General features: G+C 45.5%; 1 protein-coding gene across 8 annotated transcripts in view; it reads right to left on the reverse strand.

Moving 5' to 3' along the window:
* PALM2AKAP2 (PALM2 and AKAP2 fusion) overlaps window positions 1-25,994 on the reverse strand; it is a 490,983-nt gene that overhangs the window by 35,981 nt on the left and 429,008 nt on the right. The window contains exon 1 of one of the 8 annotated variants that reach the window (XM_043927346.1): window positions 6,894-7,040. The exons of the other annotated variants lie outside the window; for them this stretch is intronic. The gene's annotated coding sequence lies outside the window, so the exon portion shown is untranslated. Of the gene's footprint in view, window positions 1-6,893; window positions 7,041-25,994 lie in introns of those variants that run through there. 8 annotated transcript variants of the gene reach the window in all.

The following is a 25,994-nucleotide window of genomic DNA, read 5'->3' on the forward strand; positions in this document are numbered from 1 at the left end:
CTATCTTTAATTTTATTTGGGACCACCATTAACTAGTGGCTGTTTTATCTTAGCATGTGTGCTCGCTCACTCAGTCCTATCTGACTCTTTGTGACCCCATGGACTGTAGCCCTTCAGGTTCCTCTGTCCATGGGATTCTCCAAGACAAGAATACTGGAGGGGGTTGCCATTTTCTCCTAGAGGAGATCGTCCCGACCCAGGGATCAAACCTGTATCTCCTGCATTAACAGGCAGATTCTTTACAACTGAGCCACCCTTTAGAATCAACTAAAAAGATATGACAAAGACAACTGCTGCTGTCCTTTAAAGAACATTAATTAAACATTCTTCTGTTAAAGTGATTATCAGTAACTTCTACGTCATTTAAGAATTACAGGAAATTTGAATCCGTGAAACTTATTGGCTGCCATTCAAATGTCAAGAAAACCTAGGTCAAAATTAGCCTACTCCATGGAAGCTGAGCAACAAAAAGAGACACAGTACTGCTATGGTGAAAATCAGAATGCCCATGATGCTCCCACCTATGGCTTCATTTGGCCAATGATTCACTGCTAATATTTTCATGGGAGTAAGTAGAGCTTTCCCTCTATCCCTTTGGCTTTGGGGAGGGAAAATAGGTAGGAAAATAGGAAGCTGCTGGGACTGAAATATGGTGAAAAATATTGCTCTACTAAAACAGAAAACACTTTCCAATAGTTGACATGACAAGAAAAGGGACACTGTGATATTGAAAGAAGCAGAAAGGCATATAATTAATTCTGTAGTTCAGTTAGTCATGGATTCATTCATTTAAAATGCAGGAGGCTTATTTTGTAGGGCCATGATGAAATTAGCAGCAACAATAAGTTCCAGGAGACAACACCCTTTTCTTAACAAAAACTGGATTTCCCATACTTCCTAGGAAGTCATAAACCTATTTTGGGGTTTACTTAGTCTGGTCAGATGAAGTGAAACACTTGCCTATATTAACCTCTTGTTGCTGATCACAGAGATTGGAGTGACTGAGCCTGTCTCCACAGCATCCCCAGGAACACTTTGTCAGCATCATCCCCTTCTCCTGGATGCTTCATGGTTCTCATGTTGGATAATGAAGGAGCAGATGCCCTACAGCTTTTTTTTTTTTTTTTTAAGAACTTTAAAAACTCTATCCTTTTTCCAAGGATATATTCTGAACTAGCAACAACTGTCCCAATTCGAAAGTTTAAATATCTTGAGAACATCATTTGACAGTACATTTTTGCAATATCAAAAACAAAACAAAACAATTTTAGCCTTGAGTTGGAAATAATGAGTCTCGCCAATTATGTCTGAGATGTGTCAGACATTTTAAAAATGCTAATTACAGGCAAATTTGGAGTTTCAGTGTAATCTGAGGTGATGGCTTTCCAATACTGTCCACAAAAATCTAGACACTGTGGAGTATAAACAGGAAAGAGGCTCTCCTTCCTCTTAGTCACACGAGGCCTCAGCCCCTTTCCACAAATTCAGAAAATTCTTCCTGAGACTTGATTCTATCTACCTCAGGGAGCAGAGTTCTAAACCCTAATCAGGGCAGAAGTCCTTAAAGAGATAAACAACTCTGCATTGCTGGCTTACAATTCTGCCTCAGAGTTCCTGAGTTTTTATAACGTTAAGGAACAATTATAACCAAAGAGCGAATTCCTGAGTTCTGTCTCAGCAGGCAGAATTTACCTTTGTGCTGGATGGCCTGATGTGATCAAAGCACCACGTAATTGTATCAGGTGAGTGGAAGTCGCCTAGGAACCCCTCTGTGCAAGGATATGGCAGGAGTCTGGGTTTGACGTCATTAAATGATGTCATGTTTAAACCAATAAATACTCACTGCTCCCTTTGAAGATAAGTAAGACCAGAATTTTCTCCATGCTTCAGATAAGGTGAGCCTGCTCCAAATTCAGATAAAATGAACGTTCATTAAATGGACTGTTAAGTCTTTTCTGAAATAGACTATGCATGTGTAGGTGTGTGCTCAGTCACTCAGTTCTCTTTTCGACCCCCGTGGACGGTAGCTTGTCAGGCTTCTCTGTCCATGGGACTCCTCAGGCAAGAATACTGGAGTGGGTTGCCATTGCTCCTCCAGGGAATCTTCCCGACCCAAGGATCGAATTGCCGCAGGTGGAGGGGGACCACCACCTCTAGGTGGAGACCTAACAATCTGGCATGTAATATCTGCCTGCCCTGCTGGCCTCCTGGTTTCCCAGAATAGCTAACAGCTGGTCAGGATGTCTACAATTTACTTTAAAATACTCAGGCAGACACAATATAAAATAGCTGTGTGTGTGTGTCTGAAGTTAGCTTAAATTACATTCCAGGAGCAGACACCCTAATCTGGAGCACATACGCCAACAATGGTCAGCCAGGATCTAATCAGAAATCCCACGTTCCATAGGCACCTGCTCTCCTCCAGGAGTTTAGCTCCCTTTAACTCCCAAGGGCCCCTGAGGCTTGTGCTAATTGGCATAATTAAGGGGAGAATAAAAGGTTTAGATCAAGTGTACTATATATCCTTCTACTTCTCTGTATATTCATCCTATTAATTTTTGAGAGTTTGATATTAAAACTCCCAACTAATTCCCAGGTGGTGCTAGTGGTAAAGAACCCATCTGCCAATGCAGGAGACAAGAGATGGAGATTCCAGGATCCCCTGGAGGAGGGCCTGGCGACCCACTCCAGTACTCTTGCCTGGAGGATCCCATGGACAGAGAAGCCTGGCGGGCTACAGTCCACAGGGTCACACACGACTCTAGAGACTGCACACACGCACATACTGGACTATATGTAACCTTGTTCTGTGTTCTCTAAGTCTCATGTAAATGTGTTATCATACTTCCATACTTTAAAAAAGTAAAAATTAAAAAAAAAAAAAAAAAAAAGAGGTTTAGAGAGATTGTCCCAGGATGCCCTGGCTAATAAATGGCACAGCCAGGACCTGAAGGAAGGTCAGTCCTTCTGAATTCTATCCCAGTACCTCAAAAGATATTCTACATGACTGGAAGCTTCCAAAATGACAAGGGAAGTCGTATGAAAGTGTATGGATCTGAAGATCATTTGCGTGACTCTCGGGCTGATGGTTTGGCACACCTGAATCTCTAGAAGTCACAGTATACAACTTGGCTTCACAAGTCGAGGACCCCTTTCAAAACCAACCAGATGCCCTCAAGACCTAGTTTCAGCTCCTATCTTCTGCTCTACCTGCAGGACCCTCTGGCTAGAGTTGGGGATGCGGACCTCCTGCTCAGCCTGGGGATCTGGCCTCTGAGGCTGGTCCTCTGCTTCCTCTGATGACATCCAGAGGCAGAATTTGAAATCCCACATCCCAGTCATGGCAGTGGACAAGGCTGCGACTTCTCCCTAGCACCAGAGTTAGCAGCACAGGTGAGATGCTAGGAAAACACATCAGCGCCCCGAGGCCTGCTCAGCTTAGGTCACGGATGACTCTGTGCTCTTTCTTCCCGGACACCTGGGCCTGTGGCCGGGGGCATCAGGCACAGAAAGAACTTGTGAAGGAAATGCATTTTCCTTAGCAGATCTGGCTGGGCCCAGGAGGACACCAGAAAGGTGTCCTTTGCTACAAGGTCAAGTGAGAAGCAGATGCTTCTCCTCACTTCCCAAGTCTACCCTACTCTCGGGCTTCCCTGGTGGCTCAGACGGTAAAGAACCCACCTGCAATGCAGAAGACCTGGGTTCGATCCCTGGGTTGGGAAGATCCCCCGGAAAAGGGAGCAGCAACCCACTCCAGTATTCTTGCCTAGACAATCCCATGGACAGAGGAGCCTGGCAGGCTACAGTCCGTGGGGTCGCAAAGAGTTGGACACGACTGAGCGACTAACACAACATCCTACTCTTAACGATGTCTGTCACCAGCTTCCCAGGCGCCTAGCCTAAATGCACCGTGTGACCCAAATTCACTCAAACATCAGGCGCCCGCTCCACAAGCAGGTGTCTCTGCTCTGAATAACCCAGATTACTTCCTACTGAAGCCACGATATTTAAAGTAGAAACACGTTTCCCCAGGTAGTAAGTGACCTGATCCTTTAATCTAGTTATTTTTAAGTTCCACCAAAAATATGAACTCGTTCTTGGCCTAGGAAGAGGGGCACAGTACGAAGAAAAACTTCATCATAGCTGTGAAACCAGAGGGCATCTCTGTTTCCTTTTCTTGTCCTCCCTCTCTTTCCTAAGTCGAGTTTTTAAGACACAGGGCACATCTGCTGTGTTCCATAGGCCATGAGCGGCTGACTTTAATGGTTTATTCAGGACTCTTTATTTTCTGGTCAAAGTTTCCATCAGGACGGCAAATGGGAGGAGAGGATGCGATCTGGCAGAGGGATGATGCCCAGACACTGGTAAGATGTCCACCCAGGTCTGCTAAAGTTGTTCAGCCTTGGAGGCATGGGGTGGCGCCACAGTCGGGAGGTCTGGGGGAGACAGACCGAAGACCAAGGGAACCCAAGGAGCATGGAAGGGGAGCACAGAGGCTGAAGAGGTAACAGTGGATCCCTGCGGCGTGTCCTGAGAACCTAAAGAGTGACAAGCCCTGTGCCGGGGCCCTGGGAGGACCCTCAGGCTCTGGAGTGCTCCCCACGCTGCAGCAGGGAGCTGCAGCCTTGGAGAGAGAGAGAGGACAGATTCACATACAGATAGCAGAGACAAGTGGAGAGAGTGCGCCAACAGTAACTAGAAAGAAACCGCCTGGTCTGTTCAAGGTGGCAGATGGGGCAGGCTGAGAAGAATGGATGAAGGAAGCTGGGAGCACCAGGGTTCCTCAGGAGCTGGCCTGCACCTCCCCTCCCACCCCCACCCCCAGCAGGGAAGCCGCTGGGACTCTGAGTGGCCCCTTCCACCCACTCTGTGAAGGTACAGGGAGTGGGAATGTCCGAGGATGGCTTGCTTCCAGGTTGGGCTCCAGGCTTCTGGGCCAGGAAGTGGAGGGGAGCGACCCCGGAGTTAACCTGGACGGCATTCCAGTCCCAGGCAGAACTTCCTCTCCCCCCACCCCACCCCAGCAGAGCGTCTTCCGGCCTGCAACACCAAAGGCTGGTGTTGACCGTGGGAAGCCAGGAGGCGGGCCACTCCCCAGGGAGGCCAGAGACCCAGCTCCTGGCTGACAAGAGGCAGATTTAGGACCCCCAGCATTCCGGGGTACTTACAGCTAAATTTAGACTGGCTGGGCCCAGGGATAATGACATGACCCCTAATAGAGGGGGCCAACACTAACAATGCCTCTGGGGTTTCCTGCTGTGCCCCCCCCCCCCACCTCCTGCTATGAAGCCATTATGGCTAAATGTGACTCTGACAGTCCTAAAAAGAGCTTTCTGTTCCTACAGGCTCAGCTTTTCTTTCTGAGAGCTTCTATGGTCTTGGTCAACTTAGCAATCACCCTCCTGCTATTCTCTCTGGCTCAGGTCTCAGGTCTCAGGTCCAGGCTTGCAGAGTACAGCATGAAAACATTTCTGGACCCCCCCCTCCCACTGGAAACAAGCCTGGGCTATGTCTTGACTCGCTGGCAATCCTGATAAAGAAGTGGTCCCTTTGTAATGTAAGGGGGGTCTCCCCACCACTGCAGCCTGCCCTATTAATAGCATCCCCTTCACCCTGCTGAAAAGTCAGTGGCTCAGATGTCAGGCTGCACATCTGGAAGATGTTAAGGTGTGGTTTGATGAACACATTTACAGCTTGGGCTCTCTCTGAAAGAAATGAAAGAGTGTGTGTGTGATGAGGGTGTGATGGGAGGAGGCGAGGAAAGAAGCTGTTGCCTCTTCTGCAGCTGCTGGTGAAAGCTTATTTTCTTCAGTCACTTGGAGACCCATTCCCTACCAAAGGGATTGAGAAGCACTGGGAGATTTCTCCTGAATGAGGCGAGATGCCTTATTTCAGCTCCAAGAAAGGCAAGTTTTGCCTCTTCCTTGATGGGATACAGTCCAAGCTTTGTATCAAGGAGTCCTCAGATGCTCTTCCCACCAAAGACCCTTTTCACTGTGAAACTATCTTATAGAACATTCCCCCACCTCCAGAATAAAGCAAGGTCAAGGCCACAGAGTGAACTTGGCTCCCGCAGCCTGAAATTTCTAGGGTAACTGATTCTGCTGAAAGCAAGTCCCTGGCTTCAGTCCTGTATAACTTAGCTGTGTCCTTCTTAGTTTTAAAATAGTTCGGGATCTTGGATTCAGGCCTGGCCAACCAGTAATGGCAGAGAGCAAAAGCTGGGCTCCACTGTGGACCCGGCAAAAAATCCACTGTGTGAACTCAAAGCCAGGAGAAAATGGTGCCAGAGGCTTTCGAGATTAACTCTTCGTCCACAGCTGAGTCCTGTACTTAGGAAGAGAGCTGCTGCAGTTTTTTTCACATAGCCCTGGGTCTCACAACAGACGGGCATACGTGTTCCCCCACAAAGCCTCAAGTCACTCTATGAATGTGGCACTTCTACAACGTGGGCTTGTAGGTTAAATAATAAGAGAAGCAGTCACCAGGGCTCGTGGGCCACTTGGTTCTGATGTGGAAAAGGGGATACACACACACACACACACACACACACACTCAAGCATGCACATGCTCACACTCAAGCACCATCTTCAAAGCATTATCTGGCAAGGAGGAGGTGTGCACCTTTGCCTGCTCTATATGTGTACTGCGGAGCTCTTGCTCTGCGGATCAGCATGAAAGCTGGGAGTCTGACAAGATGAGTCAGAAAAGAAGCAAGTCTCCTGTCCAAGCCCGGCTGCCCACTCTCTCCAGCAGGAAAGGCGTCCACAGCACAGCGCCACAGTCCCCACCCTGAGTCCCTCCTCCATAAAGACTCTGGCCTCACGAGGGAACCCTCTCCTTGGAGATCAGAAAGCAAAGGACAGTACGTTAGGTCAGCAGACTCGGCTTACCCTGCCCAGAGTGCCCGCTTCACACGTTCCCCGCTCAGAACTGCCTCTTTTTCCAGGCAGTTTCCTGCGCCCTGGCTCAAGCTGGACAAATTCCTTCTGAGTCTCCTGACAGAAGACTGTGAGGTCACGGCTGGCCCTCCCTCCGCTCCCTCAAAGGCCATTCACACAAAGAAGGACTTTAACCCCCTTCAAAGAGGCCTGGCCCCTCCCTAGCTGGCCCAAGCCTAGAGGGCAGCAGCCAGTCAGCCAGAGGCCGCGCTCGTCCACTCCCTGCGTCCAGGGCTGAGCGGGAAGGTGGGAGGCTAGTGATGCTGAAAGGAACCAGTTAGGGCTGTCTTCTTGGAAAGTCAGAGATGGGCCTTGGGCAGGCAAGGAATGAATATTTCAGTGACGTTAAAGGCAGCAAAAAAAACAAAAACAAAACCTCACAGATCCTGAAGATCCATGTAAACAGACTGCATCCAGTTAAAGGAACTTTTTAGGACAATTTATATATGTGTGTTTGAGAAGGAAATGGCAACCCACTCCAGTATTCTTGCCTGGGAAATTCCATGGCTGGAGGAACCTCGTAGGCTACAGTCCATGGGGTCACAAAGAGTCGAATGACTGAGCGACTTCACTTTAGGGTTTATATATGCGTGTATAAAATAATAAATGCTCACTGTAGGAAATTTGGAAAATAAAAGTCATTCATCTTCACTCCACTCAGAGGAAGGGAGCTAATGTTTTACTGCAATCATGCAGTCTCCTTTTTAGAAATAGGTATTTCATAGAGTTGAGACCACACTATAGGCAATCTTGTAGCCAAATTTTTTTTCACTTCACATTATCTCACAAGCAGTTTTTATGTCCTTTAAGGGTCAGGGTCTGATATATTTTCAGTGGTTACATTATATCCCATGTTGAAATGGGACAGAATTTGAATACAGGAATGAGTGCTAAATTCATGGGATGTCTGGGGGGAGTGGTTTCCCCTTTCTCAGGGCTAACAAGTATCTTCCGCCACGAAGAAAAAAAAAAGAAAAGATCCACTTGTGCCTTGGGGAGACACAACTGCCACAGATAGGTCCCTCGTTCTTTCACCAGAGAATCAGACCCTTACCACCACACACTAAGGCTCATGCTTTGTTAATGACTGGTTCCCAGCACTGCCTCGGGGTGGACAAATTTCCACTCACCTGGTCGCCCAAAATCCTGGGTTAACCTGGACAGTTTGGGGCATAATTTAGGGTTCTGGCTGACTGGAAAGCCAATCAGAATTCCAGGGCCATCAGGGCCATGCAGAACTGCTTTTCTTCAGTAAGATTTTAGAAGAGATGAAGAGAACAGAGATTCACAGTGAACTAAATAGAAAGAGTAAGACAGATACCAAGCATGGTCCTGTGGGGCCATCTATTTGAGGTCAGTTTGGGAGCAGTCATCCTGGTGAAGCAGCGAACGGTGCTTCCAAAGACGGTGGCAGGTCAGCGTCGCAGACCCCCTGCGACCTCCCGGGAACACAAGTCTGGGAAGGAATCACCAGCGTGGATGGAGCCCAGGCAGTCTCTTCTGACAAGGAGGCTAAATGTATAGTGTACTTTACAACTGTTTACAACATCCAAATGACATTTTTAATGAGCTGAACTTTATTAAGAAATATCCGGGAGTTTCTCGATGACTGACTGGGTGATGCCCAAGTCTCCAGGGAGCGCTATGCTATGGAAACTCTGAAGTTAGGCTGCCCTGCCCTTTGGAATAACTGGAATGTTCTACTGTAGGGCCAAATGCATTTTAAGATGCTACTTACGGTCTAAAGTAAAATGTGGAGGGGACATCCCACACCCAGGGTGCCACTGCTCTGCTCGGGAATGAAGGAGCAAGGCACGGCCCTCCAAGAAGAGGTGATTTCGAGCCAAGAGGCAGGAGTGGTACCCAGGACCAACTACATACTCACACCTGCCCCAATGTACCCACGAGGAGGTATGGAAAAAATTGTTTTAAATCTGCCCTGTTGGCAAAAGAGGAAATCATATGTGCTCTTGCAGCCTCAAGAGCAAGTGGGCTTCAGCAGTGGTGAGGTGCGGGCTTGGCTGCTCCATAGCATGTGGCATCTTCCTGGACCAGGGATTAAACCCATATCCCCTGCACTGTATGTGCTCTTAAAGTGCTATTACCTAAGTAATAGATACATTTTTGACTGGAGTCTGAGATGTCATAGTTTATTACATAAACACACAGACACGCCTGTGCGCATGTGCGCACACGCACGCTCACACACACATACATGCACACTGTTACGAGCTGAATTAGGTTCCCTCAAACCCAACTTCGTAAGTTAAAGTCTTAACATGCAGGACCTCAAACTGTGACCTTATTTAAAGACAAGGTTTTTACAGAGGTAATCAAGTCAAGTGATGTCATTCAGGTGGGCCCTAATCCAATGTGACTAGTGTCCTTATAAAAAGAGGAGCTTTAGACACAGAGGCGTGCCTAGAAAGAATGTGAAGAGGCCAGGAGAGAAGACAGGGGTCCGTCAACCAAGAAGAAGGGTTTGAACAAGCCTCCCCTATAGCCCTCAAAGAAGCCAACTCCACCGACACCTTGGTTTGACATGTCTTGTCTCCAAACTGTGCAACAATAAATTTCTGTTGCTTCAGCTGCCCACTTTGTGTATGCTGCCACAACAGGCCCAGCAAAGCAATACCCATGCTCACACATATGCACACCTGTGCACACACACACATGTACACGCATCACTCATATTTGTACACACCACACCCCTCCCTCTGGCTGCAAAAATATGGTGAAATTAGGAAAAATGCTCTGTGGCAAGATGCTCCAGAAAAATGGTTTGTTCTCAGAGGCAGAGGGAGAATTGAAGTCGGCAAGCTAGATGGAGACCACGAAAGTACAAACCCAGTCACCTGAGTTGTTGGCAGGGGATGATTCAAGAGGCAGCAAGGTGGGTGGGTTGGGAGTGTGTGTCTCCCGACGGGAAGGAACAGAGCAGAATCCAGCAGTATCTACACTTCGAGGCTGTGTGTCCACCCTCCACCCTCTCATCACAGACTCCACGTTTGGGGGTGGTTTTCTGAGTTTATGAAAACAAACTGTGTATTGCCAGTTTAATTCTCCAGCTGCTGTAGCCTCACCTGTTTTAGTCTCTGAGGTGCCTTGCACTGGGAGCAAGGAATCGCTTTGGAAACTTGGTCCTGGTTGGCTGGGAAGCAAAGGACAATTTGTGAGGACCCAGCAGCTGGGGTGGGAAGGTCATCAATGCTCCTGTGATCTCCACTCAGCAAAGGTCTACTGCCCGCGTCCTGGGGGCCGCCCTGGGCCACACACCCTCACATAACCTCTCTCTACCCTCCTTTGACCAGCTGCAAGGTGGGGATCCTCACCCATTCCACCAAGGGGCAGGCCTCAGCCTCAGGAGCCACACCCTCCCCAGGGTCACACAGCTGGTTGGAATCCACAAATCCCACCCATGAGGCAGGGCTCTGTCCCCTGGAAGGCACCCATGGCAGTTCGGGACGGAGCAGACCCAGGAATTATTTGAAGAATCAAAGGGGGAGAATTAAAAAGTGAATTCCAGGCAGCAAAAGACTGCTTGTGAAACCACGTGCCTGCTTCTCCATGACCCTAGGAAGTCCAGGCTTTTCTTCTGGGTCTGTTTTCTGCTCTGTAAAATAAAAGAGCCAAGCTAGATGAACCCCTCCAATTGCATCTCCTTTCTGCCCCTAACTTCTGTTTTCTCTGATATTGGCATGGCCCCTGGACAGAGGTGAAGCCCAGGATTGTTGTGAGTCTGGTGACCATGCGGGCAGAGTCAAGAGAAAGCCAGATAGCAGATGGGGGCAGCTGCTTTCTTTGAAACTGCTCGAAACCTTTGCCAAGAGATTTCAAGGATTCCGGGAAGGAACTCCGCTCTGTCTCTGACATTCCCCTGGTCAGAACTTTATCTCTTTAGTTGATGGAGTTTATTCTGCTAAATAGAGCCATCCCATTTATGTACCTTCAGTGTGATAGAATGTTCCAAACAGACTTGCTGAGATGTAGCAGACAATGGAGGGAGAGGCTGGCTTCAAATGGTCCTACCCAGCCTGCTGCCTGGAACTGTAGAATAGGAAGGGTGAGGTCAGCATGGGGAAGGCCCCCTCTCCATGGTGCAGGGAAGATGGAAGTTGGCAGCTTTTCAAATTGCTCCAAGACCTAACTCAAGCAGCACGCTGAAGGAAGCTTGGGCCTCAGCTTCCTCAGATGTCAGCTGGGACATCTCCACGTGTCCTTTCTAAATGGCCGTGGCCACCTCCTCCTTTCCAGGCTGCTGCCCTCCTCCCCTTCCTGTGGGTGCCTCCTTCCAGCCCCACCTCCAAAAGGTGCCACATCTCAGCATGGAGCCAAGCGGTTTAAAGGAATTTGCATGTAGATGTAAATTTGATGGGAATATTTACAATTTAAATTAGGAGCTTGTTTACCCAGGAAAATCTCTAATTGGCTTGAAGTGTGGGGAACTAAGGGGCTTCCCAGGAGGCTCAGTGCTAAAAGAATCCACCTGCCAATGCAGGAGATGCAGGTTCTAGCCCTGGCCCTGGGTTGGGAAGATTCCCCTGGAGGAGGAAGTGGCAATCCACGCCCGTATTCTTGTCTGGGAAATCCCATGGACAGAGGAGCTGGTGGACTACAGTTGATGGGGGTCGCAGAGTCGGAGATGAACTTAGCGATTAAAAAACAACATCAAATGCAGGTTCATTCCTGAGTTGGGAAGATCCCCTGGAGGAGGAAATGGCAATCCACTCCAGTATTCTTGCCAGGATAATCCCACGGACAGAAGAGAGCCTGGCTGGTTACAGTTCACAGGGTCGCAGAGCACGGGCATGCAGGAAACTAACATAATCAGACCTTAATTTATTGAGAGAAAAGGGATGAGATGCGAACAGAAGAGTAACTTCCCTTAAAAGGCTGCAGGAAATCTAGACTCAGCGGCACCTCCTCAGTGTTCAGGACCCTGAAAGCCACAGAGCAGGGGGTATGGAAGAACACACGAGGATGTACAGACCACCCAGCTATGTTATGTACTATGATCACATTTATTCCTGGAAGAAATATTATTCTACAGAAAAAGAAATCGCTCACCAACTTCCATCCCCTTCGCCTCCCCACTGCGCCCTCTAACCTGCCTCCAGTGCAGATCAAAAAGAAGGCTTTAGAATGGAGGAGAATATGGAATTGTACTACATGGTATGCTTCATTCCACAACCAGAGGAAGCTAGTGGTGACCATGTATGGGAAAGGGGCCGAAAAGTCTAGAAGGCCAATACAGTACCGCTAAGCTGTGAACCTCATTTCTGCCCTGAGTCTGTTTTGGGTCCCTCCATCAAGGATCGTAGATTCCAAAGGTCCCTCTGTTAGCTACTTCAGACACTGTCCCCTATCTCCTGCAGGAATATTGGTGCCATTATGGTGCATCTTGGAGAACAAAGCTTTGGGAGAAATTCATCGACTGCAATTTTGTCTAGAAAAGTAAAAACCTGCCATCAGTGAAAATGTGTAATCATTAAAATCAGTACCTGAAAACTGCAATTTGCTGAACTGATGGAATCCTAGTCAAACTTTAGAAAGGATAGTTCGAAAAGTGCCTGGCAACCTGGAATGATGCTATATTAATATATTGTGCATAGAGGGGTACAGAGTTCTGGTTAAGAATGGGCTTTGGTATCCAACACACCTGGGCCTCTCTCTGTAAAAAGGATACAAAAACTACTGCTACTTTAGGGAGCTGACATGAAGTACAATGACCACTAGGGGGTTTGTCCTACAATAAAAGGACTCGGTAAATAAACTGAGAAAATAGTTACAACATATCACAAAAGTTTAATATTCATGATATAGAAGGAATTTGTACAAACCCTACATAAAAGACTAACAACCCAAACACAAAAAAATGGACAAAAGACATGGAAAACAGCTGACACACAAAACATATATACATTATTCTTAGAAAAAGATTCCTAATCCCAGTCACATAGAGAAAAGCTAAATTATGAGATAAATTTTTCACCAAGAAAATTAGTTATCAGCATGGGAGGAAAAAGGTACCCTCGTCCAATCCCATGAAGTTGTACGGCAATTTGGCATATGTATCCAGCTTTAAAATATGAATGTTCTTGACTCAGTAATTCTACTTTAAAGAATTCATACCCAGGTGTAATGGCACGTGTATAAAATGATCTCTATGCAAAGATCTTCAATGCCACACTTCTTGCAATAATAAAAGACTACAAATAACCTAAGTTAGAGGCCTGGACTATTCATAAAATGAAATATTATATGCAACCTTTAAGAGTGAGTACAGCTCCCAGCTCTCTGAGAATTGGTATCGAACAATCTCAGAGATCTACTGTTAAGTGACAGCTGGTACAGGACAGTGTATATGCCATGCTACTTTAGTTGTTAACAAAAAATGAAGGTGAATATATAGTCGTATATATATTTGTATTAGTTTCTAGGTGTATGTAATGTATATGTAATAGATGTGTGTATGTGTGTTAGTCACTCAGCAGTGTCCAACTCTTTGCAATCCCATGGACTGTAGCCCACCAGGCTCCTCTATCCATGGAATTCTCTAGGCAAGAATACTGGAGTGGGTTGCTATTCCCTTCTCCAGGGCTGCTGCTGCTGCTGCTAAGTCACTTCAGTCATGTCCGACTCTGTGCAACCCCATAGACGGCAGCCCACCAGGCTCCCCCATCCCTGGGATTCTCCAGGCAGGAACACTGGAGCGGGTTGCCATTTCCTTCTCCAATGCATGAAAGTGAAAAGTGAAAGTGAAGTCGCTCAGTCGTGTCCGAACCCTAGCGACTCCATGGACTGCAGCCTACCAGGCTCCTCCGTCCATGGGATTTTCCAGCCAAGAGGACTGGAGTGGGTGCCATGGCCTTCTCCCTTCTCCAGGGCACCTTCCCAGAAAGCATAACTGTGAAACAGACAACAATGGTTTTCTCTGGAACGGGGTGGACTGGACATATGAGGTAGCTGTTAACAAAAGAATGAATGTGAATAGAATCGGACTTAGCAGGCACACATGCACATATTTGTATAAGTTTCCAGGTATGTATAATGTATAAGTACTTTTTTCACTGTGTTCCCTTCTACACCTTTTGAATTTTCAACCACGTGCATATATTAACTTGTAAAAAAATTAAGTACTTTAAAACATAAATAGTGATATGGGCAAGAAGCTAAAAGGAAATATGGGACCATGAGGGAAGATTATACACCTGAAAATTAATCACTGTCTCCAAGCCAAGGATACCATTTATACACATATCTGAAAGAATCACATCAATATATTAACTGGTTAACCCTGGAGAATGGGGGAAACTCAATGCTGAGGGCAGAGTGATAAGCTGAAGTGAAACCTATAACTTTTATAAAGGTTTGTATTATTGAGCATGTATTAATTTTATAATTAGAAAAGTAATCACTTAAAGTAATCATATATCAATAAATGTTACAAATTTGACCTTTAAATACACACAGACTTAAAAAAGACCATCTTGTCTACTTGTCAGATATTGCAACACCTCTCAATCTCCAATTTCCATCTCCATGGTGAGAAGGGAAGCCTTTACTCAGCCATGATGGACAACTGTGCTTCCAAAGTGACCTTCCCTGGAGGAAGTTATGCTTTTGTGCTATAATATATCATATGCTCACACTACACAATTGTGTGACACTATAATCTGTTATAGATGGACATTTTCCTTCCATGAGCTGTCTATTCCCAGAAAAGTTGTGAAACACTCTATGAGTAACCAAATTCCTCTCTGGGAGTCAAATGTCATAGAGTTTCATGAACTGTGTCACAGACAGGATATGTCATAGGAAAACCCCATTAAAAAGTTTTCCAAGCTCTGATTAGCAAGCAGAGAACAAGAATTGGAGGCTGATCTGATTTGTTATTCTAAACAAGTCTCTCTCTCTCTTTTTTTTTTTTTTAGCTCTGCACTCAATTTAATTGTGCAGTGGAGTCAATCAAGTAGCTTCCCACCCACCTTCAGAGAGACAGGTGGACAGATACACAAATAGGGACTCAGTGAATTTGAATCAATTTTTTCTGTTCTTGTAAAGTAGTTCAAAGCTTTGAGTCGAGTTTTAAAATAATATTTTGGGTTTGCTAAGTCTAGTCTTCTGTAAGCAAAAACACCACATCTCACTAATGTTTAAAGTACATGCTGCTGGGACTTTCCTGGTGATACAGTGGTTTAAGACTCTGCTTCCAATGCAAGGGGCGAGGGTTCGATCCCTGGTCAGGGAATCAAAATCCCACATGCCACGGAGCACGGCCAGAAAAAACCCATTTTTAAAAAATAAATAAATACAGGAGTGTTGGGAAGGTGGGATGCATGATAATTCTGCAAGGCAATCCTGAACCCTGGACTCAGGTGCCATTTCTGCCTTGGGATCCCCTCTCTCTGTCACGCAGTTCCAGCCCTCAGGCCAGGCCTGAGCATCTGAGGTCAGCAAGGGGACTCAGCATGGAGCCAGGTCCTCTTTACAGGCTCGCCCACCAAGTTCTTCTCCGCTCAAAGGCAAGAGATGTCCCACAGGAAGGCTTTACTTCCCCCCAAGACAACACTCACAACACTGGAGAAGAATGAAAAGCCCAACAATCAAAGGTACCCCTTCCATGAAATACCTGGTGAGCTTGAAAAACACTCAGCAAAAGGATCTACCACTTACCAACAGAAAAGACGTCTGATCTTATTGAGTCAGGACCTGTGGATTGCAAGGGAACCAGTGGAAGGCTCTAGAAGGTTTAGACTCTCATCCACACAATAGGCCTCATCATCATGCTTATCAGTGTCACTATGAACTGCCAATCTGAAAACTCACAAACGGTACCTTCCTAGACTTCTTCAAAAGCACAAAGTCAGGCTACACAGCAAACAGACCTCTGATCCAGTTCACTCTGACTTGCTTGAGCAGGAAGAGAGGACCCCAGGACAGTCCAGAATATCAATTTTGAGTGTACTGCCCTGGATTGGCACATGCGTTGGGGACACTGGCCTGATGAAGAGCAGGGTGTAAGCAGGTAGCCAAGGAACACTTTGAAAAGCTCAAGCCAGGCCCACAAAATCTTCTGACTCCACCTCCTGCAGTGAACGGATGCCATTGATTCCATGGGATACTGAGCCCAAACCAAGAGAAACTTGCCCTTGACTCTGAGGACCTACCCTGGTTCTGATTCTGCTCTAGGCCCATGATTTAGCCAGAAACAGGGAACGCCTGTGATATGACTCCCCCACCACCACCTTGCCCAGAGCTCTGTGCTTCCCCAGTCTTGCTGGGGGCCAGCTATGCTGGACCACATACCAGGAAAGCTTTGGGCAGCCTGACCTGGCTCTGCGGGCAGCTGAGGGCCAGTCACCTGCTTCTGTGGCGCTGAGTGCCAGGAAGGAACCTCTCCAAGAGAAGGAGAGTGTGGAATTTCCCCATCCACCAAGGGGATGCATGATAAACATTGGCTAGCAGTTAGTCGGGGCAAGGTGGCGTCACAGAAGGTATCTCGCTTTGCACAAAGAAATGTGTGCCCTTCCTTGGCTTGCTGTCACCACTTCAGGTCCCATTTCTGAGGATTCTCTCCGCAGGGTTGCGGAATCCCAGGAGCAAGCACTGCGCTTGAAAGCCAACAAGTTATACTGACTATGGAAACAGGGTAAAGTCTGAGAACCAGAAACAAAAAAGGGGGGAGGGGTCTCCATTCACTTGCACAGTCTCTGTTCTTCCTGTTTACCCTGCAGAGCCCCCCTTTGATCCAGTGGCCAACTGCTGCTCACCAGTTTGCTGCCTTAGTTTTTTTTTATCTCCTTATTTTATTTTCTACTTTCTTGTGAGAGGCAAGATGATCCAATGGGGAGAACTCAAGTCTAGAGAAGAGAAGGTCACAGTTTGAATCCTCTGGTATCACACAAATTGTGTGATGCTATGTAAGGGATTTTCTCCTCTCTGAAACTCGGGTTACTCATTTATTAACAGTGTATAATGGGCTTCCCAGGTGGCTGGGTGGTAAGGAACCCACCTGCCAATGCAGGAGATATGGGTTAGATCCCTGGGTTGGGAAGATCCCCTGGAGGAGGAAATGGCCCCCCACTTCAGTATTCCTGCAGGAATAATCCCACCAACAGAGGAGCCTGGGAGGCTATACAGTCCATGGGGTTGCAAAGAGTCAGACATGACTGGGCAGCCGGACAGGAAAGGAGTATACTAATTACTGCAGTGGCTTAAAGAGTCTCTCCCCCAGAATTCACATTCGCTGGGATCCTCAAAATATGACCTTATCTAGGAATCAAGTCTTTGCAGATGTAACTGATTAAGATGACATCATATCGGATTAGGGTGAGACCCCAGTCGAGTGACAGGTGCAGTGTTCTGATAAGAGGAAAGAACATACAAAGACATACACAAAGGAAAACTCCATGTGAAGACAGAGACGGAAATTGGAGCGATTCATCTACAAGCCAGAAAGTGCCAAGGATTGTTGGCAACACCCGGAGCTAGGAGGAGACATGAAACAGATTGTCCTTATGTGCCACCAGAAGGAATCAAGCCTGATTAAATTTATGGTAATTCATGACGGCAGCAAAGGGAAACACATCTCCCTTCTAAGGCTGTAACACAGATTCCCTAAGAGATAGCACGTGAAAGCAGCTTGTCACCTGCCCAGGGCAGGGGAGGCCCTGGACACAAGGCAGGCAGGTCACTCTTGCTCTGTCCTCTGGCAGCAGGCCAAAAATGGGATTTTTCAAGTTTTGCCAGAGAGGGGTGGCCACAGGGTATTTGCACTTTTGAAAATTCATGGACAAACTGGGGAGAGCAAAGAGATACTTGTGGAATCAGGGCATCCTCATGTAGCACGGCTGCAGGCAGAGGCGCTCGGGAATGCTGGTGACCAGTGAAGACTGAGGCTGCAGTCCTGGAGCTGGCAATGGGCATGCACCTGTCAAACCAGGGGGCCCAGAGACCTCAGGGGTCGGCTGAGGTCGATGATCAGAGGATCAAAACCTTACACTGAGCATTTATGATATACCAGGCATCGGACCAAGCAATCTGAATGCAAAATCACGTTTATTCCTCAAAACCCACCCTAGCAGGCCAAGCCTCTTCCTAGCGCTATTGTACAGCTCAGGAAACTGAGACTCAGGGACTTTTAAGTGACTTGTCCCCAGATATACAGCAGTAAGTGGTGAAGCTGCTCAGCTCAGGAATTTTATCTACCATCTCGCCTCTTGAAGAAGCTGGAACAGTAGGACTTATCACACGAGAAAGATGAGCCCCAAGATTCTTTGTCTACCTCACCACGTACCCTAAATGAATCCTAGAACACTTCCCATGAGCTCGCTGCCTCAGCTGTGTGCCAGTTTCCTTTACAGGAAACAGAACTGATATGAATGACAATGGTCACAACTATTAATTGAACATTACAATGTCTAGACATTTCACTATGCCTTTTATATACATTATCTCAATAGATCCACATAGCAATACCCTGAAGTAGGGTATAATCTGTTCTGCGGAGAAAGATATTGAGGCACAGAGCTTCAACAACTTGCCCAAGGACACAAAGCAACTAAGTGACAGGGTTAAGCTCTAAGCCCTGGCTTGCCCACCTCTTTTTTAAGTTCACTATAAAGAAGCAAATGTTGACATCCTTTTTGCTGTCCCAAGACACAGGATGTTCCATGGCTCACTGAATCTAAGAATTCACTCTGAGTTCTTAGGCATGTCTCAGATGTAGTCTTAACGAGCTGTGTCTGCCACCTGCCCCCACTTCAGATGCTTGGACTTCTCTTCTAAAGGCTCAAGGTGAATGACTTTCTCTTCAGTGGAGTGGTTGGAATTCTCTAGATAATGTCTGGCCACTCCCAAGAATGTCTCTTTGTCTAGTACACAGTTTGGACCACAAGAGCAAGGATCTGAGAGCAGCCAGTCCATTCCGGATGTGGACCCCTCCCCAAGCGAGCAGGGGCTCCAAGTCAGGAAATAACACGGACTAGGTTTGGGGTGGGAGGAGCATTCAATGCCTTGGGAACACAACCAACAAACTTCTCAAGCTGTGAGATGCTAGAAGGCTGACGGAACAGAGAGGTTGCCTTGAGCCAAGATGCTGCTTTGCTGTATCCTAAAACATTCAGTCTCCCGTATTTTTCCCCTAAGTTTTTCTGAGCACATCTTATGCAAACTGAGCAAATATAACATCAAGCCATGCTCCCTCTGTTTGTGATTTCAGGCTGAACCTTAGAATTGGTACAGACAGTTAAAACTCCTGTATCTCCAAATGAACTTACTTACAAAACAGAAACAGACTTACAGACATAGAAAACAAACTTATGATTGCCAAACGGGGAAGGGTGGGGGGGATAAACTAGGAATTTGGGAGTAACGTATGTACACGACTATATATAAAACAGATAAACAACAAGGACTTACTATACAGCATAGGGAACTCTACTCAATATTTTGTAATAAGCAGTATAGAAAAAGAATCTGAAAAAGAATTCACTTATTTATTTATAAAGCTAAATTGCTGTGCTATACACCTGAAACTGACAAAACACTGTAAATCAATATTTCAATTAAAAAAAAATTTTTAAGAGTTAACACCTGCAAAAAAAAAAAGCAATTCCTGTACCTCATCTTGGCAGGGCATGGTGGACGTTAAGAGGTTGGGGAAGGGAGAGAGAGCAAGGCTTTACCTGCAAAAAACTGCAGTGGCGCCAAGAGGCTTGTCACCTCCTCACCAAGTCAGCCCCCTCCGCATCAGCATGCAATGCTGACATGCTTCCTTTTAGTAATGTGACTGAGCCTGTTGTAAGAAGTACTCTTTAAAATCACTGCTTGATTTCACTCTCTAATTCATGTCTAACAAATCAGGTAGTAGGCCAGTTAATTTCAGAGACTGGGATAGGAACACAAAGGAAGCACTTGAGAGAGTATGAGCTATTTAAAACATGGAGCCCAGTGAGGTTCACACAACTAGCTTGCCTTCCTCTTTGTAAGCCTGGATCCTTCTATGCAGCACCTAAGAATTCAGGAGCATAAATGTACCGTAACAATCACTTCTGGGACTGGAGGCTCCCAGGGGCAAAGGAAGTCAGGTGTGTGGTCCAGAAAGACACCCCCAGTCAGGGATCTGAACACCACCCAGTGGGTGCTGGAGATCAGGAGTGCCACTGTGGTTTGCGTCTGGATCCTCCTTCCCCAACCACAGCTTGACCCAGCTAGGGCTGTGATCAGTGTCTCTTGGACTGTTTTCTAATAGAAACCTTTGAGTCTGGAATTAAGGGCCCGCCACCCTTCCCAAACCTGATCTGCTTTCCTTACTTATTTATTTTTTGGGGCAACGTTGCTTGGTACGCGGGATCTCAGCTCCCTGACCAAGCACTGAAGCTGCGCCCCCCCAGGCTGGAAGCACAGACCACTGGGCCACCAGGGAAGTCCCCACCTTCCTAAGTCCATCCCTGGCTGGCCCCTCAGACCTGGTCCTTTCCTCCCTCACGTCCAACCTGCTCCCCGATCCATCCCAAGTCTCTGGGTGTGAGAAACAGCCTTGTAAATGAATGGCTCTGTGCATCTCCACTTCCTTCTAGAGGACTTGCTGGGTCACTGTTGGGGCTCCCTGAGGCCAGGGTTCTCCCTACCCGAGCCTGTGAACCTCACTATCAGTCACTGTCAATCAAGGACTGTCGGCACTGTCCTCAGAGGCCTCTGTCCCTGGGAGGGTTTTAATGACCTCGACCTGAAACACCACCTCTCAGCCTCCAAGGTTTCTGATGTTATAATAACACGCCATCCCACCGCTGAAACTTTCCCTCCAAATGACAGGTTTATTGCAAACCCTAAGCAGTATCGAAAAGTTGAAGTTTTTGATTTCTGTGAAAAATACACTCCACACTAAAATTTCCTTCCAGCCCATTGCAAACTCTGAAATCTGTCAATGCTTTAGTTCTCAAAACAGAAAAAAAAAGAAAAAGAAAAATCAATCTGGAGGCATATCTTCAAATCTTTCATATACCTTTTTTTATTGTGATAAAATATTTATAAGTTGCCATTTTTACTATTTTAAGGGTACAGGGCATTGGCATTCACAATGTTGTACAACCATCACCACAGATTTTTTCATCACCCCAAAGAGAAACTCTGTACCCACTAAGCAGTTAGGGAGTGTAATTTTTAAAACATTCTGTGAAGCTAACCACATTGGAAGCAGAATCTAGGTAGACAGATTATATCTTTGTAGCAAACATAGGGGGAAAAAGACTAGAAGAAAATAAAATAACTATTAATTGCATTAATATTAGGTTAGTGGAGTGACCACTCTAGTTTACTTTCTAAATATTTGCAATTAATTTTTATAGCCCCTTGCTGGTCTCATAAGCATGTTAGAAAACTAAAGGCACAATGAAAAAAATAACAGTGAAATAGCTTAACTTATTTAAATGATATTTTCCTGAAAAGTTGTAAATCAACGCCAGTTTGTCAGCATTTGAAAGCATCTGGGGGAAGGAGAAAAAAAGCCTTGTTCTGACTTGCAAATCCCAAGCACACAATTATAGGTTTGCTGCATCTGCACAATGCTTAAATTCACAATATTGCTAATAGAATTCTAAAAATAGATGGTTCTGTTACATTTTGTTTTTAAAAAAATAACACCATAGTAACTTAATAGTATTAGGACCAATTCTTGAAGGAATTAAAATGCTAACTTCTTTGGGAAAGACTATGGTCACCTCTACCCCAGCCTCAAGCGATCGAAGATCCAATTTCTACAGTGACTTGAAAAACAAACCAAATAACTAGAATACTTTTGCACCTTTGTTATATAGGTGGAGATTAAGCCTTGGCATAAGAATATATCCCAGACAGATAACTTCAATCAGTAGTTAACAACTCAGAGATAATCCCTTCTTTGAAAAGTCTGTTTTCAGTTGAACCTTCCAGTTGGGTTAATTGATGACTTATCTTCCACTAGGAGCACCCTACACATCAAAGCATTGTTTAGGGACAGAGCAAAGCAGACAGGAAAGAGAGGGGGCTGTTTAACCCTCAGGGCTAATGGCTGGAATTGAATATTTCCTAATGGAGATAGCAGATTGCGGCTTAATAAACTCACCATTTGTTTGAGAGCTGAATGGCAACCAATTTCTGGGCTGTTGATGGATGTCTAGGAGCACACGTGCTTGTGCTCACACACAAAGCAAGAGCCTCGGGGCACCTGCGCTGGGGCTGAACAAGCGCTGAGCACCCATCGCCTCTGTCTTCCCAGGAACTTCCCTTTAGCACACACCCAAAGCGAGGCTTCCCTTCTACCCTAAGAGAGGTTGCAGGCTTACATGTCCACCGGAGGTGATGCTGGGAGGAGCCTTGAGGTGGTCAGACATAGGGTCCCTCCCCTTTAAACCTTACTTCACACTCCCAGAAGCTGCCTTTCTGTGTTAGAATCTTCTTCCTGCCAGCCACCTCTGGATCTGGCTCTCAGGACTTCTGGTTTCCTCTGTAGTCAACTCTCTCAGACCTTAGCCACAAGGTCTCATCATCTGGGGGTCAGAGTTGTGAGCCTGCTGTGACCCAGAGGATTCCACCAGCATCTCTACCACAGAGAAAACCAGCCTGATGGACCCGAGGTTTACCTCTTCAAAACAATCTAAACCATGCTTGCCAAAGAAACACAGTTGTCAATGCAAAAATATGCAATGTAGCCACTTGATAATTTCTCAAATCACTAAGGCTCTTGGTGACTTGTAATAATTTGTGTGTTTATATTGTACATAAGAGGGGTGAGTTTGAAAGAATCTGGAGAGGTAAAAAGAGCATTAGACTAGAGAGGGAAATATATAAATAAAAAACAACTGGACCACACTGCTTCATCAAGCAGAGCCTTCTTACAGCATTATGCAAGAAGCTTTGGAATAAAAACCAAACAGATGATTGCGCAAAATTAATTAACTAGCTGAGGGAATTTGCAAGTCTAAAAGAATCCTCGTAATAAAGTTAGTTCCTCATGGATTTGCCTGCTGATAAATTTTATGTCTACCTACATTAAAAAAAAAAAAAGACCAACTCCCTAGAGTAATGAGCTGTGAAACATAGCAGTCTTTAGGCATTTCATCAGCCTTGCTGTTCACCACCAATCAAGAGCAGGAAATGAATAGGGGTCAAATAACAGGGGTTTTAAAACATATTAATTTGTAGCTACCAAATGGACATTATTAAAAATTAACTCCTAATTATTTTTTTTAACGACCGAGTCCTTTAAAACAACTACCACCTGTTAATGACAAAGAGAGAAAGAAAGATAGTGCTAAGTCGTGTCTGATTCTTGCAACCTATGGACTGTAGCCTGCCAGGCTCCACTGTCCATGGGATTTTCCAAGCAATAATACTGGAGTGGGTTGCCATTAATGACAAAACCTCCCCAAAACTAGAGAAAAAGCAGAAACTTTGGTCAAGTGCACTGAAGTTGATTCAACTCCCATGCAGGAGTTACAAAGCAACCAAATTTTAAGTTGCAATAATATCAACACTTAGATGCTATAAGGGAACCACAAGCATAGATTATTGCTATTGCATGGGAACTACAATGCAAGCATTTACATCACACATTCAGGCTGTGTGCCCTTTCCTGGTATAAGTAACCCAAGGGGTTTACTGCAAGCCAGTCTCAAAAGAGCCACAGAATACATGTGTATTCAAGCTTCTGACTTATTATCTTTCGAGGTGAAACTCCAGAAAACTAACCATTAAGCGTTATATAGACCCTTGCCTGAATTAACAGTGTAGAAGGAAGGGATTCTAGCCTTGCTCCTTCCGCCGTCTTTATTTCTCCTGTAAAATGGGGATGCTGGGTACATCACTTAAGAGACAGTATCACTAACTTGAGCAAGTTGATCCATCTGTCAACTAAGATTTCAATAGAGAGAAAGGGCCCAGATAGTCTCAGAATACCATTTCATACTTCTGAAGCACCAGGAAGATAAAATCAACATTTTGAAGATCTCAACAGCAGCCTTATGAGATAGCTTGGAACTATGTTATGTTTCACAGGTAAATCCACAAAGAAGCGTTATTATTCCAAGGTTCAAAACATTCCAACCAGGTGCAAAAAATCTCAAGGGAATCCAAGTGTTAAATATTATGACTAAGCAGAAGAGTCAGGTTTAGAAACTGGTTTCATTTCACACCTGGGAGGCTTGGCTGCTCTCTATCTTGATTCTGCCTTCTTGGAATTCCTAAGCTGAGCACACTCTGCTCATCCCAAATATTCAGGTCTAAGGCATTTCCAGACCATTGGAGCTGATAAACCCAGTCCTTTACCAGCCTTCAGACCTTGATAAAAAGAGGCTTCAGAAGTGCTGACGCTTAGTTTTCAAGTCACTAGAACACAAGCGGATTAATTGTTAACTGTTTCTACCGTGAGTGTTTACTGGGAACACAGAGATGGAAGATTCAAGAACTGCACTTAGGAGAGCTTCAAGTGAGGGACCATTTGTGCTCTGGGAGGAATCTCAAACATTACCAGATCTGGACCCGTTTCAATATAAAGCTCAGTTTGTTTGGGGCTAAACATCTGAAACCCAAACAAGAAGTCTGGATAGAATCCAGTTTGAGGCTGAACTGAACTCAAGATATGACACCTTACTCTTTAAAAAAAATAAAAAAGTTGAACTCTTGTAAATTTCCTAGGTGGCATTCAGATTACAAGCAAGGAGAAAAAAAGGAGAACTGTGTCCAAGTGACAAACATACAGAAACATGGAGCTTCCAGGGTGCAATTCAAGAGTTTCTACTGATTCAGGATGGAGACCCTTGAGAAATTCTACAAGATGGCACCCCTTTAGATGTTCAAGGGATCATGACACAGCCATAAAGGAGAGGGGGACAATGGATCCAAGTTCATAAGGCCAAAAGAGAAAGCTGAGCAAGAAAGAAATAAAAATTAAAAGTGGATCTTTTGCCAAAAAAGTGAATAATTTCTCTCCATTCAAAGGGGCTCAGTTCTAACTACAGAGGTCTTGGTTCCAGTGCCTCTATAGATAGCAGATCAAATTTCAAACAAAAATAAACCTGTTAGGGCAACTTATATACACAACATGGATTCATGAGAGACATTTCAAGACAAAAATTCAAGACAAAGTAGAAAAAACAGCCAGAGGGAAAACTGCAAAGAAGAATCTCCACAACAGCCATACTCTTAGGTTCTACCTCCTTTCTAAGCAGAATTTGCATGAGGTGAAAGATCAAGGCTTTATGAAAAGCTGCATCTTTGGAATTCCCTCCTCCCCTAGAGGAGCTATTTAAGCTGAGGTCTAGAAGTCTGTAAATTTGAAGTGAGACATGGCTAGCTCTCCTTTTATATTCTTTTCCATTATGGCTTATTACAGGATATTAAACATAGTTCCTTGTGCTATATATATATACTAAGACCTTGTTGTTTATTTTATACCTAATAGCTGTATCTGCTAATCCCCAACTCCTAATTTGCTCCTCCCCCACTTGCCTCTCCCCTTTGGAAACCATAAATTTGTTTTTTGTCTGTGAGTCTGTTTTGTAAATAAGTTCATTTGTATCATTTTTTTTTTTTTTAGATCTCACATGTAAATGACATCATTCTTACTATGATAATTTCTTTCTTACTAGGATAATCTCTAGGTCCATCCATGTTGCTACAAATGGCATGATTACATTCCTTTTTATGGTTGAAGCTCTGTTTCTAAATTTAACACCACTATTGAGACATGTGAGCTGTTCGCTTACTTACTGTCTCCCTGGCTGCAACTTTATCATGGACTCCATAGTCTCCATGAGCAGGAGAGTGGGATACGGGGGGAGGCGGGGGAGAGGGCCCGGTGTGTGTGTGGGGTGCTTAGCTGCACCCATTCACTTGCTCTGGCAAGCGGGTACCTTCTGTGTCTCAGGTGCTGGGCTGGGCACTGGGACACATGGGGAGAACCAGGCATGTAGCTGCCCTCTGGAAATTGATGGGAGTGGGAGATTCTTTGACCCTCTCTAACAGGGTAATTGACCTGGTCGGGGGCGGCTAGGGGAGGCTTTGGTGAGGAAG

This window comes from Cervus elaphus, chromosome 16, assembly GCF_910594005.1.
Source record: "Cervus elaphus chromosome 16, mCerEla1.1, whole genome shotgun sequence".
Classification (NCBI taxonomy): Eukaryota; Metazoa; Chordata; class Mammalia; order Artiodactyla; family Cervidae; genus Cervus; species Cervus elaphus.